Here is a 14956-nt window from a genome sequence, read left to right as displayed (position 1 = left end):
ATGCTAAGGTACAGAACTAATAGTAACCCTCCCAATACACTTTTGAGTCTATTCTCCATTTCTGCAGCTTGTACAGCTGTGCATTCATATTGTGAATACATTTGGTGAGAGACAGATTCAGAGAATCACAGAATCACAGAACTGTAGGGGTTGGAAGGGATCTTGAAAGATCATCGGGTCCAACCCCCCCGCCAAAGCAGGTTCCTCAGGCTGCCCAGGTAGGCGTCCAGATGGGCCTTGAATATCTCCAGAGAAGGAGACTCCACAGCCTCTCTAGGCAGCCTGTTCCAGTGCTCCATCATTCTCACTGTGAAGAAGTTCTTTCACATGTCTGTGCAGAACTTCCTGTGTTCTATTTTGTGGTCATTGCCCCTTGTCCTATCCCCACAAACCACAGAGAAGAGGTTAGCTACATCCTTCTGTCTTCCACCCTTCAGATATTTGTACACATCAATAAGATCCCCTCTCAGTCTCCTCTTCCCCAGGCTGAACAGACCCAGGTCTCTCAGCCTTTCTTTGTAGGAAAAATCCTCCAGGCCTCGTATCATCTTTGTGGCCCTCCGCTACACTCTTTCCAGAAGGTCCCTGTCTTTTTTGTACCGGGGAGCCCAGAACTGGACACAGTACTCCAGGTGAGGCCTGACCAGGGCAGAGTAGAGGGGGAGGATCACCTCCCTTGACCTGCTGGCCACGCTCCTTTTAATGCACACCAGGATCCCATTAGCCCTCTTGGCCTTGAGGGCACACTGCTGGCTCATGGTCAACCTGTCATCCACCAGGACCCCCAGGTCCTTCTCCTCAGAGCTCCTCTGAGGAGAAACATATAAACATATCAGGTTATACCCTGTACGGTAAGTGAAGCCAGTAGAAACATACTAAAACCTGTCTACCATTTTGCCATGGGATGGTTTCTCATTCTTATGGGGAGCATATTTTTTTATTATTATTATTAATTATTTTTAGATACATTGAGATATTCAGCAGCTTACACCTGGCAGAAGATTTTCAACACACTTTAGGGAATGGAAATATTTTTTTCAAGTTAAACGAATAAATAATATGTAAGCAAAAATGTAACCATGTGAATCAGGCTGTAGGTAGATTATTATTATTCTTTTTAAATCAGAATTATTTTATAATTGCTTTGTTTAAAATAAACCGATCTGCTTCAGCTTCTGAGACAGTGGTGAGCGTGTCTGAGAGTTCTGATGGGCTGCCATTTTGTTTACAGTCGAACTATATATTTTGAAAAACTTTGGCTTGTCTCCTGTTTGTTTTTCCAACATGCATAATACGGAGAACAAGTTTTGGATATACATACATTATTTTAATATTTAAAAAAAAAAAAAAAAAAGGATGAACCAGAAATTTACATAAGAAAGAGTGAAGAAACAGAGCTGACAAAACATCCAATGCCAGAAACCTCTGAGAATAAAATAAAATTGGAAGAAGGCAGCCTCAAAAGATTACATTTTGAGTGTTCACTTGTTAGTACAATTGATGGCTAATAAAATGGCTAATAAAAGTTTGAAAGTCAGGGGTGTTGCTGCAAAATTTCACAATTACCAAAGCTAGTAATTCTGTAGTATAAATGTCTGTTATACAAAAGGCTTCCTGCAGTTAAGCAAAAGAAATGGGGAATAAAAAGGCAAGGAAGTTTAAACCCTAAGACACACTCTAAGTCATTTTTTCATGGTCACTAAAGCAAACAAGATATCACTAAGGCTTCATATCTAGAATTCAGTTATTTTTGTTGTTGTTGTTGTTAACAATTTGCTAACTTGTAGCATCTCAGGTTTTTATTCCTAATTCAAAATGGAAAAGAATACTGATATTGATTGGGTAGTATAAAGAAATCTTTAAAAACTTGATATATAAATTCATGCATTCTTGTCTTCTCCTTTTAGACAGATGTTTTAATATTACCTGAAATGGCTAATCTGTTGTTTGAAAACAAACAAAATGAATGACAATATTTTTATATATTTTTGTATTGGGTTTACGTGGCAAGGTTTTGGTATCAGGGGGCTGCAGGGGTGGCCTCTGTGAAAGGAGCCAAGCTCCATGTCAGATCAGAACCAGCTCCAGCCAGCTCCAAAAGGGACCCACCACTAGCTAGAGCTGAGCCAGGGTGCGACACTAGTTGGGCCTCTGGGAGAGCCGGCCAAAGGAAGGGGGAAAAATAAAATGATGTTCAACTGCAGCTGGGAGAGGAAGAAGTCAGAAACAACCCTGCAGACACCAAGATTAACGAAGAAGATCAAGAGGTACTTGTGGTTTTACCCAGCTGGGCAGTTGAGCTCTACCACAATCTCTCTTTCACTCCCCCTCCACAAAAAAAAAAAAAAGGGGGAGAAAATACAATTAAAAAGGTTCAAGGGTTGAGATAAGAACAGGGAGATCATTCAACAATTATCATCACAGGCAAAGCAGACTCAACATGTATTACCTTTTACTAACAAGCTAGAACCATCATCCACCTTCTTCTTTGTTCTCCCCCCAAGACAGGGGAACAGGGAATGAGGGCTGTGGTCAGTCCATAACACTTTGTCTCCACTGCTCCTTTACTTTCTGCCCCTGCTCCAGGTGGGATCCCTCCCACGGGATGCCGTCCTTCCTAAACTGATCCTGGGGTCTGCCCACAGGCAGCAGCTCTTCAAGAGCTGCTCCCACATGGCTCCGTACCATGGGGTCCATCCGTCAGGAGCAAAGTGCTCCGTCACAGGTCGTCCATGGGTGGCAGCTCCCTTCAGACCCCCTGCTCCTGTGTGGGTCCCTCTCCACAGGCTGCAGCTCCAGCCCGGGGCCTGCTCCTGCAGGGGCTCTCCATGGGCTGCAGCCTCCTCCAGGTCACATCCACCTGCTCCACCGGGGGCTCCTCCACAGGCTGCAGCATGGAGATCTGCTCCATGTGGGACCCATGGGCTGCAGGGGGACAGCCAACTCCACAAGGGGCCTCTCCACAGGGCTGCAGGGGAATGTCTACTCCATGCCTGGAGCATCTCTTGCCTCTACTTCTGCACTGATCTTGGTGTCTACAGGTGTACTTGTTTCTCACTCCTGCTGTTGCCCAACAGTTTTTTTTTCCCTTTTCATAAATCTGTTTTCACAGAGGTGCAAATGACATCACTTATTAGCTTGGGTCTGGGCAGCAGCAGGTCCCTCTTGGAGCCAACTGATACTGTCCCTTATCTAACATGGGCAGCTGCTGAATTTTTCTTACAGAGGCCACACCTGCAGCCCTCTGCTACCAAAACCTTGCCACGTAAACCAAATACAGTGTTCCAGGATCCAGAGCAGAAGTTCCCCTGCAAAAAGTCTGTTTTGCCAGTAATGGTAATTGTTGAGTGATCTTCCTGCCTTTGAGCATCTTAAAATCTTATTTTCTCCCTCTTTCCCTTTCAGGAGGGGGAGTGAGAGAACGGTTGTAGAGGAGTTCAGCTGCCCAACTGGGTAAAACCACCACAACTTTATTATGCAATCAGCACATGTAGTAGATCCACAACTAATACTGGTAATGATGAATGAAATGTAAAGATTTCTAATAAACTGATAGCTTTCTAATCTGAAGTATTTATTTTGTGCTCTTGTAGCAAATGAGAAATTTCCAGCTAACGGAAGAGGTGTTAAGAAACTAGATCTTGTGAGTTTTTTTTTTTTTTTTTTTTTTTTTTCCCAATAAAAATATGTCACATGCTGTAACGCAATGCTTTATTGCAATTAAAGCCACACATTAGTCTTGCAATTAAAGACACATTTTAGTCTTTGACAACCTACATATCCTGTACTCTGGCAGTCTTTCCCCGCTCCCCCCTTCTCCTCCTCCTTGGATTTGACTATGAATTTAGTCTTTAGCCATATTAGTATAAGTTTAAATAGGTGTCCTTTAGGAGCTTTTAAGAATTTTCTGTATTACTGAAATGATCTAATTTGCCAGTATTCTGAATTTTCTTGAGCAGAAACTCTTTAATTTGATTCACTATTGCTATGTCAACTTTAATTTTAACTCTTGAATAACCCCAGGTACTTAGCTCATATTAATAAAATGTCTCCTCCTTCCCCATAGGGACAGATTTAATATTTATTACTTTACTGACACTACCATGTGCAGTAAGTATAATGTCCACTTTTCCAAGTCACAACAGAGTTCAACAGTAGCTCAGAGAATTTCTAATGTCACATTAGTAATCATCACACTTGTTTTATTTGCATTACAAATATTTTCTCTACTCAAACTGTAAAAATTAATGCAGACTGAACAGTAATTATTAAACTTGATGTAATACTTCTATTTAAATTGCAGATTGTAAATTTACAGTTTTCTTTCTCTCCAGACAATTACTTTTTAAGAGATTACTATGAATTTTCCCCCAAACTACAGTAATATGTAATGAATTTACCAGCATAGCACTTGACAGCACCATATGCTATTATGTTACCCATTACTTCCTATCAAAAATCGTTTCAGAACTTTTATTCTTTCTTTCTTTTTTTCTTTCTTTCTTTCTTTCTTTCTTTCTTTCTTTCTTTCTTTCTTTTTTTTTTGAATTAAAATGCCTGGTTCAAATTTTCCATTCCTAGTACCTGTCTCAGGCTAGGATTTTTGTAAGTTATCAATGAGCTGTGTGCTTATGTGTGTGTTTTCAGAGATAAGAAACAAACAAACAAACAAAAAATAAAGACAAACATCTTAAAAAATGTTATGGTAAAGATCACTTTTGGAAATGTCTAGTGTTCTCACATATAATAGAACTTGAAATTTGGCAGTTTGTTTGAAAGTTTGTTTGTTTGTTTTGTTTTGTTTTGTTTCTGTTTGTGTTTTATTTGTTGATTTCCTTGTTAAGGAAATCACCTTGCATCATACCATCCCTGAGCTATGCTCAAATGCTCTCTCAGAGAAAGTTAGTTAGCACAAGAAAAACTATATTAACAACTTAACAATAAGGATGGCTGCAGACTGGTATTCTGATACAAACACAAAATAGAGAAGAGTTGGAATACAGGAGGGAAGGAAGCAGATGGTATGACTGGGACTGATTAGAACAACACAATATGATATGAACTGTGTGAAGAAAAGAGTTATCTTAAAGAGTTATCAGAAAGAAAGTTAAAAACTAGTAAATGAAAAAGGTGCAGGACAAAACCCCCAGTGTACAGACTGAGAAACACTCTTCTAAGAGATGGAGAAGAGAGGAAAGAAGCAAACCTAGGAACTGCATTATAGTTTATGTTTTCAGTTACGGAGTTTCCATCTGTGTGCAAAAGATTTTCCATCATGTTTGCAAACATTTCAGGATGGATACTTAAAATTTAGGAATACAAAGGAACAACAGGATTAATCGCAACTGTCTCTAATAATCAACAAGATGTGCTTATTCCAAATAAGTTGCCCTAGATTTCCTAATGCTTTGTGGGGCCACCTCTTTTGGGAAATCAATCTTTTCCTAAGACAGTTATTTGAACTACTGAGGAAATACTGTCTGGAAATGCCAATCCTGACCAGAAAGGAAGCCTGGCTATCAATCTTCTAGGTAGCTAAAATTTAATGAGATGTATCATACCTATCAAGGGAAAGATTTGGACACACCACAGATATATATATTTTGGAATAAGGCATACAGGGCACTTCAAATAATCATTTTTCCAATTTCTAGAAACCTTTCTCTTACTGTCTGAAAAAAGCAGAAGATAAATTGCTACCTGAGTTAATTTTCCTACATCTTGTCACTTCATTATCTGACATGTGTGGTGTAATATTATGAACGACTTGGAAACTTTAGATAATATGCATTGATATTGAATTATTTTTTCATAAAGAGTCCTCTGTCCTTTTGTTCTTACATTTAAAGACTATTTGCCAACTATATCATTTACATTTTATATTCACATTCTTGCTCCCATTTTTATGTCCAACAATGTTTTCATTGACATATGAAACTTATATGAGTTTATAACTGTAATTCAGATCATATACTTTAAATTATAACCAAAGGAAAATGCTAATATTTTGAGTTTGGAAGACAGCTGTTATGAGATGCAAAGAAATCTTTGTCACTCTGTATTCATCAATGTATGTTCTCTTCTAAAAGAAAGACCAGAGGTGAAATCACGAAGGCATCTTGGGGCATTTCTGAGGGCCACAAGAGCAATGAAGTGTTGCACTTTAAACAAATCCCAGAGCTTTCATCTGAACTACAGATCAGGGTATAACAGTCTTGATGTGTCAATACCATTCTAAAATGCCTACATTATAACCTTAAGCTTCTCCTGACATTCAGCAGAAATCTGACACTTCCTCCAAAGGCCCATAGAAATGGCTGTCTCAGATGGGATCCCATTACTTCCACTGTCTGCACAAACAGAATTACTACCATGAGCTCTACCAGTCCAGCTGGCATCCTGTAGTGGACACTCCTGTCATCTGTTGTGTATGGGGGAAGGAGACACTTAAGTTCACTCCTTCTCATCAGCTTCCTGCTATCCTGTTCCATGGAGGCAAGTAGGACTGCTTAAAGGTATTTTCCAGCTTGCAGTAAGGCTGCTAAGCTAATGTGAGATGTTTGCAGCACAGCTTCTTCTTATCCCAAATTTGCCGTTTATAGGTTTAGTTTGTTTAATTGTTTCAGAGGCATAAATTTTCAAGGTCTTCCTTATCTATTCTTGAGGTTCTTTCTCAACTTCTTCGATCTCTTTCTATGGTATTTATGAAACCAAATTATTCCTCTTCCTTTTATTTGTTATAAGACTACCCATTATAACCTGTGGACCATATATCTCAGGCATTACCCAGGATTGCTTGTGGTTTAACCATGGTTTGTGGTTTATTGTTGCTTTCTAAACAAACAATTCAGTAGTTTCTTCATTTAGCCTGAATGTTGAAGACTGTAAAATGTTGCAATAAACTTAAAAATCAATCTATACCAATAGCAAAACTGTAATAGCAAATACAAGAAAATCATGAACTGCTTAGGAATTTTCAATGAGTTGAAGAAGAGAGAGAAAATAAAAACAGAGGATAAACTAATAGTTGTGAGTGATTCAAATCCCTGCACTGTTAATAATGAAAAATACAATATACAGTAACCGTCTTCAAATGGGACTCTGCAGAATAAGCTATTAAACTAGAAATGTGTCCTGCTGTTAACAGTGATACATTCCACGTTTTTGTTTGTGTTTTTCTCCCTTGATATTGTCAGGTTATTTAATCCATTGGCCTATAGAGATTCAGAATTTGTTCTTCTGCAGAGTATTAATTCAAAACTAGATTATCAGAGACTACAGCAGTACAGTTTCACAGCTGCTGCAGGAGTACAGGGTGGAAGTATTACTAAAATAGATTGTTGTGGGTTTAAGAGAATACATGATAGTTGGTTAGGAAGACCTAAATTAATTTCATTGATCATGAAAGCAACAACTGATAGTCTGAATGCTCTCTGTATTCAGTATGGAAGGAGAGGTATTGCAAAAGCTGGATTCATCCCACTTGTCAGAAACAGCTAAACGCAATATGAATAATGTTCTTTCGCTTAAAAACAAACCAATTTTCTTCCATGTGGTACCTTTTATTCAAAAATTACACATATGCAGCCTTTCTTCCTAGAACATCAGAAGAATAAATTATTCCCATACAACAATGTTTCCCCAACTTTTAGCCAAAATGTTAACGTTAGTCAAAAATGTCCTTCATGCAAGGTTCTTAAAAAAGTAATTTTGCTATTAATTATCTGGCTAAACTTTCAAAGGGTAATCCTTTAAGATTACTTTGCTTTTACCCTTATTTCCTGTCTTTAGAAATTGTAAAATTATTCTCAAGGATCTGCACAGACCATGTTCCATGATGCTGAGTAATGCAGAATCACACAATAATTCAGGTGGGAATAGATCACTGGAGATCATCCAGCCCAATCCTCTGTCCAGGATCTACTAGATCAGTATAGTGTTCTTTTCCAGTTTGTCTTTGAAACTCAGATTCCCCAACCTCTCCAGGCAATCTGCTCCAGTGTTTGACTTCCCTCACTATGAACATTGTTTTTTTCATTATGTCTAATCAGAATTTCTATTCCTGTGTTTTGCTCTTGTTTCCTTCTACTCTTTCACTGTGCCTTACAGAAAAGTCTGGCACTCTTTTCTCTATAATTGGTTAACAGAAAACAGCAACAAGACCCTCTCTCCCGGCCTTCTCTTTTTAAGGATAGTTAAATTTAGCACTCTTAACTGCACCTGGGCAGCCCCCGTTTACTTTGGTAACCCTTCACTGAACTCAGCCCAATTCGTTAGTGTTTGTCTTTGCTGAGGAGCCTGAACTTGGGTTCCAGATAGGGAACACAGCTCTCCACATCTGGTCTCATAAAAGTGCCGAACAGAGGGGAAGGATCATTTCTGTTATAGTCATGCTGACTGCATTCTTGCTAACACTGTCCAGTCTGAGGTTAACATTCTCCATCCCTAAAGGACATTCCTGAATCCTGTTCACCTTGTCTAACTGGATGAAGCTGCAAAATTTATTTGTAACCAGTTTGCACTGGCCCATACAGATTCTTTGGATTATTCCATCCCAGGGGCTAAATTTTGCATTTGCCTTTGCTAAAAATCATATTACTCTCAAACCATTTCTACAGACTGCCAAGGTCCAAATGAAAGTGACCCTTTCCTACAGCATAGCCAAGAATCTTTCAAATTTTTATCATCCACAAATTTGCTGTGGATACATTCTATCCTATTGTCCATGTCATTCATAAAGGCCGTAAACACTATTACCTGCTTAACCCCTGAGGAATGTTGCTTGTTACAGGTTACTAGATGGAGTTTTTACTGCATTATAACAACCACTGTTTCATCTATCTTATAGGCCACTTATCAAACAATACCTCACTATTAAGTCAAAGCAATCAGCAGCCACTTCTTTCTTTTCATTCACAAAGACATTCACATTATCACAAAAAGCTATTAGTTTGATCAGGCATAGCTTGCCTGTAGTAAATCCATGCTTGATACTCCCAGTCACCTTCTTGTGTTTCACCATTGTCCCTCACTATATTTTCTGTTCTTCATTCTTTATGGCAACTATATTATGTATATGTCCAGCCAACAAACATAAATACTTAAACTGCTCCCTCAAATTTTGCTATTACATTTGTTTTGCAGCCCTATGGGATAGAGGCAATTAATCAGTTTAAATGAAATCCCTTTTCATAATCTCTTTATGCATATAATTTAAATAAATAAATAAATAAATACACAAGACACTACCTAATTAAGGGGATAATTTGGTAACAAGCAAAAAGAAAGATGAGAAGACTCACTGTAATCATTAACATAATCCTCTGGATTCATAACTATTTTTTTGCCCCAATTTTATTTGCATGTCCCATAGTAAAAATCTGAAGGAAATCTGCTTAATAAGGAAAACACTTCAGAAACCCAAAGACACAACTGAGAACAACTTTAACTATTCTGCATATGGATTTGCTGATAAACTATGTACAAGGCTATTCTAATGAGAACAACTCATTAAATAGTTAGGGTGAAATTAAGTTTACCTCAGATATTTTATTCACAGATTTCTGTACATAGTGACTGACACAGTAGTTTTGAAAACAAAAAACAAAAAACAAAACAAAACAAAACAAACAAAAAAACATGATCTGGCAATTGAATACATCGTAGTTAATATTAATTAGGGATAGAAATATGGTGCGCCACATATATGGAATTTCTTGATATTGTCACCACGGTTATTTATAAATATGTTTACTTATATAGAATTAGATAAATGTTGATATGCATTGTAAATTGTGCTATTTAACTACCAGAGACCTCTCTGTTCCCTATTCTTTCTCTTATTTTGGTATTTTCTACAGTTCCCATTCCTGCAACTAGATTCATAAATAGATGCCTACACCTTGCAGGGTCCTAATCACCAAGGCTGTAAAACAGATTCATAAAATGAAAGGACAATAGGGAACATTCAGTAATTCTGTCTGACCTCCTCTATATATCACAGGCAATAGTGTTTGCCCTTTTATTTGTCTAGAGCATATCTTTTTGAAATACAAGTTCTGAAGGCATCAGAAGATGTGAGGATCTATCACATTTCTTGGTATTTTATTAAAAAAAAAATATATTACTATAGTTTTTCAAAATAAAAACCTTAAACCATTAAACAATCTAATCTTCCAGTATTTATTTCCTCTTTTTTTGATAGTTTGTATAACCATTGGAATCATAGAAACATAGAATCATAGAATATCTGTGTTGGAAGGGACCCACAAGGATCATTGAGTTCAACTCCTGGATAGCCAGAGAGGCATCCAAATAAATAACTAAATAAAAGTATTAAAAAAATCAGACCATATGGCTGAGTGCATTGTCCATACGCTTCTTGAATTCTGGCAAACTTGGTGCCATGACCACTGCCCTGGGAAGCCTGTCCCAGTGCCTGACCACCCTCTTGGTGAAGAACCTTTTCCTAACACTCAGCCTGACCCTCTCCTGTGCCAGCTCCATGGTTTTCCCTTGGGTCCTGTCACTGTCCCCAGGGAGCAGAGCTCAGTGCCTGCCCCTGTGCAGGCCACCATGAGGCCTCTCCTCAGTCTCCTCCAGGCTGAACAATCTAAGTGACTTCAGCTGCACCTCATACGTCTTCCCCTCTAGACCCTTTACCATCTTTTTTGCCCTCCTTTGGACACTATCAGTTCTATATCTTTCTTATACTGTGTCACCCAAAACTGCGCACAGTACTCAAGGTGAGGCTACACCAGCTCAGAGTAGAGCAGGATAATCCCTTTCTCAGCTGGCTAGAAATGCCACGCTTTATGCACCTCAGGCTTCAAGAGGGCTACGGTCAGCCCTCCTGGCCATGAAGGCTCACTGCTGGTTCATGTTCAGCTTGCTGTCAATCAAAACTCCCAGATCCCTTTCTGCAGGGCTGCTGTCCAGCATCTTGTCCCCCAGTCTGTATGTATAACCAGGGCTTCCCCTTCCCAGGTGCAAAATCAAGCACTTACTCTTGTTAACCTTCATATTGCTGGTGATTGCCCAGCTCTCTGATTTGTCCTAAGGCCTAACCACCCTCGATGGAGTCAACAGCTTCACCCAGTTTGGTATCGTCTGTGAACTTAAAAAATCTTCAAGTACTTCATCCAAATTATTTATGGAAATGTTGGAGTTACTACTCAATCTTTTTACAAGCTGTATAGGTAGAGATCATCATGATGCTTACTATAGCGTATTTACCCCTGCAAAGCTCTTTTTTGAACTTTTCATGTTTTTTGACATCCTGATATTTCTCTCAGAAAATTAAATGCCAAATGCCAAAATCCCAATATCACAAGGCCCAAAAGACTTAAGAATTTTTGGTTTATATAAACTTTCAAAATGTTCTTTCTGTTATCACTACTATATTATTATTTAATTCTATAAAACTACTTTTGTTTTGCTGAAGACCGTTGATTTATAAACTAATCAACAAACAGGAAAAGATATTATTACCATATTTGTACTTATTGATAGCTTAGTTTCACTTCAGCTGACTAAATATTTCTGGAATTGTGTTCATTTATAAAAAAAGAATTAAAGGCAAGAAATATTGATATTAATGCTAATTTTATTCCTTATGAAGGTTTTAATCTATTTTTAGTTTGTGAATAAACATGCCTTGGACACTCTTCAGTATGCTTATTCAACTTATACTAAAGAAAAAATAGTATTATTTGCTGATGTTATTTCTATCAGATGCATTGGGAATAGTTTCAAAACAAATGAAGAGTTATTAGAAACAGCAAAATAGAGTTCAACAGATGCAGAAAATTGTTTCTCTTATTCTTTTTATTTTAGGCTCTGTGGGTTAGAATTTGTTAACTCACTGGACTGTAGAATACATCTCTCTAGAAAACTATTACTAGAGTGCTTTGTCACTGAGGCATAAGAGCTGACATTGCAGGGCATTATCCTTGTAATGTTTTCATATATATAGCCCATTGGTAACATTTCCATTTGTATTACTGACAGGTTTAATTGCACTTCTACAAGGACAACATCATAGAATATAGTATTTGTGTATTTCCTAAATAGTGGTGAAATGAAGGAGTGAAAGCCTTCAGGGAACATATACAGACAAGTTAAAATTGAAAAAAAAAACAAACAAACAAAAAAAAAACTTTGAAACTGGAAAATAATACTGAAACTTTACAGTCAGGAAAACTTAGTATTCTTTATGCACCATTTATTAAGCAGACTACAGAGTACATTGCTAGTTGATGTTTTCATTGGGAAATACTGGAAATCATCAGTGAAAAGACGTAATAATAATGGTCATGAGAGATTCACAAAGCAGAGAGCACAGGTTTGAAACTTCCCCACTGAAAAGTGTTAGCTTCCTTTTTAAAGGGGTCTAGCTTTCTGTGCCACAGGCTGGAACTGCCCCACCTGGAGCTGGGGCAAGGATGAAGTGGGATGAAGTGGGATGAGCTGTGCGGGATGCACCAAGCCCATCCTCTGCCTGGAGGGTGTGTTTCAGCCCTCACCACCGTGCCAGACCTTGCTCCCCATCCACCCACTGCTGAGACCTCTCCAGCTGGACCTTACGGTAACTCCAGTTCTGAGGTTGAACTTCATTTCTGGTTTTCAAGCGTTTGGCTGGCTCTCTGAAGACTGGCAGCAGGGGAAGGACAGCTGGGGAAGGATGGTCATCAGGAGAAATGGAAATGCAAGGAATGCATGTCAGCTGACAATGTCTGTTTATAGTGTTTAAGTTGACACTTGAGTTAGTGAACAACAATTCCTTAAAATGCAGTGGGAAAAATTAGGCACACTAGAGGGATTCATCCCATCCTAAGGGAGACTCTAAAATGCAATTAATATGAATGGCTGTCTGAAAGGGCTTATTCATCTCTTAGAACAACTGAAACAGAGGAAGATGACCAGAAACAGGGTAAAATTAAAGCAGTTCAGATTGATCCAGTATGAGCTATCCCTGCTACGGAACTTAGTGAGAAGTCTAGAATGGAAAAATAAAATAAAATAAAAAAATCTTTTAGACTGAGGTATTGGTAGGTCAAGACAAGAAGCTATGCATAGAAAGTTAATTTTCATTTGATTAACCCTGTGATCATAACTGAACTTCTTACATTCTTCTAAGCCGCAGAATTGCATAAGATATTATGTCTCTTCTTTGTATTACATCTTCTGTAACTGGCATAACCTAATGAACAAAGAATTTTGGATGAGAAAGACAAAGTAGATTGTACAGTACCATAAAGTAAACTTTTCATACTTCATTAGAAAATAAATGATATTTTATAGAGTTTAGATAATATAAGACAGGAGTAATTTCTTTTAAAAATAATTACATGAAATATTCCCCAGAAACCTTTATTTAGTATGGGATGTTGTGGTGATATGAACTGCTGTAGGAAAGTGGTGCTGTAGTTTAGCAAGGAAGTAAGGATGTGATAAGTATATGTTAAATTAATCTCCATCTAAACCTCATAGAAAAAAATAATGATTTTAAAAAATAATAAAAAATCTTAGGGATAGCTCTTCTGAGTTCATAATGTTGCTTTCAGCTGGCCTAGAAATGTACCCAAAATTACTCAAGCTTAATATGTTCACCTCCAGTTCAGAATCCTAAAGAGCAGGGCAAATGAAAGACATTACCTTTATTTTATTCATGCCTTAGACAAAAATTCCATTGAGGTCACTAAGGAAATTTTATAAAAGGCATAAAAATGAGATGAAAGATTATTTTATTGCTTGACAGCTTGTGTAATAAAAAAGGAAGCAATAAGAGGGAAGAAATGATTAAAGTAAAATGACTATAAAGTAACTTTTTTTTTTGTATAAGGAGCATGTATGAGTACCTATAATTCAAGTAATGAGGAATAGAAATACCATCTCTTGTAAAGTGCAGTGATCAAATATTGTTTACTAGGTGAGCCAATCGGTTTATTAAACATGAGAGCTCCTCTCGTTTACATTTGCTTATTGTTGATTACATCCACAAAGTTATTTAGAGTATTACCAATTGAGTCATTACTCAGAAGCTAAATGTATAGGTTTTTATTTTATTTTATTTTACTTTTCCTTCTTCAGTAGGATTCCTTTCAAAGTCTGAAGCATCTGAAGTAATCTATGCAGTTTGAAGCCTTAGTCATTTCTGATGAAAATTTTATACAATAGAAAACTGATGAGATTGTATGTCATTCAATTCTGTACTGCAGTTTCCATCTTAAATTGTTCTGTAAGACTGAACTTTCATATAGCCTTGTTGGGTCACAAGGATGTCATAATGTATCCTTCTAGAATGTGATTTTGAGGTTTAAAAAATGAATAGTTGCAAAATAGTTTGAAAATAGATATTTTCAAATCTGACTCTACACTCACATACTTCTCATTGGAATCTTGTACTCATTACAAAAGTTTCAGAAAAAAAAAAAAAAAATGGTTTCCTTTTAGACATTTCAGCTTAATTTTTATGCTCAACAAAATTTTCCAGAGGTACAATCTTGAGAATTTAGAGAATCATTGATAGCTGCTCATGAAATCTGTCATCAGCCGAATAAAATATATATATATATTTAAATTTTAGCACTTGAAAAAATAGTATGTATTCATTATTATCATTTTAAAACAAATTTCATGTTTAATTTAAAAATATGTTCTTTTAAATGGTTCTATGTTCCTTTCCCTGAAAAAGGAAATATGATTATTCCTTAACTATTTACAATTTACTGTCTATTTTACCTCCAAAACAGTGCTTTACATAATGAAATTGTTATCTCTTTCTAATATTCTTTAGTATGCTGAAGTGCTGGAACCGCCAATATTATTGTCATAGTTATAAGCAAATGATTTCACCGAGTAAAATAATTCTGTTCTAATTTTGGTCATCAGAAGTTTAGAAATCCAGTCTGAGCTTCCTGAAAAAAAAAAAAAAAAAAAAAAAAAAAAAAAAAAA

The 14956-nt window shown here is 37.1% G+C and overlaps 1 long non-coding RNA gene across 1 annotated transcript in view; it reads right to left on the bottom strand.

Moving 5' to 3' along the window:
* Positions 1–10876: 10876 nt before the first annotated feature.
* The window catches only part of LOC118165235, a 23147-nt gene continuing 19067 nt past the window's right edge, over positions 10877–14956 (bottom strand). The window contains exons 3-4 of the long non-coding RNA XR_004749932.1: positions 11118–11126; positions 10877–11041 (exon numbers count right to left, since the gene is read on the bottom strand). This is a non-coding gene — a long non-coding RNA (uncharacterized LOC118165235). The remainder of the gene's footprint in view (positions 11042–11117; positions 11127–14956) is intronic.

This window comes from Oxyura jamaicensis, chromosome 3, assembly GCF_011077185.1.
Source record: "Oxyura jamaicensis isolate SHBP4307 breed ruddy duck chromosome 3, BPBGC_Ojam_1.0, whole genome shotgun sequence".
In the NCBI taxonomy this organism is placed as follows: domain Eukaryota; kingdom Metazoa; phylum Chordata; class Aves; order Anseriformes; family Anatidae; genus Oxyura; species Oxyura jamaicensis.
This window is presented reverse-complemented; position numbering and strand designations above follow the sequence as displayed.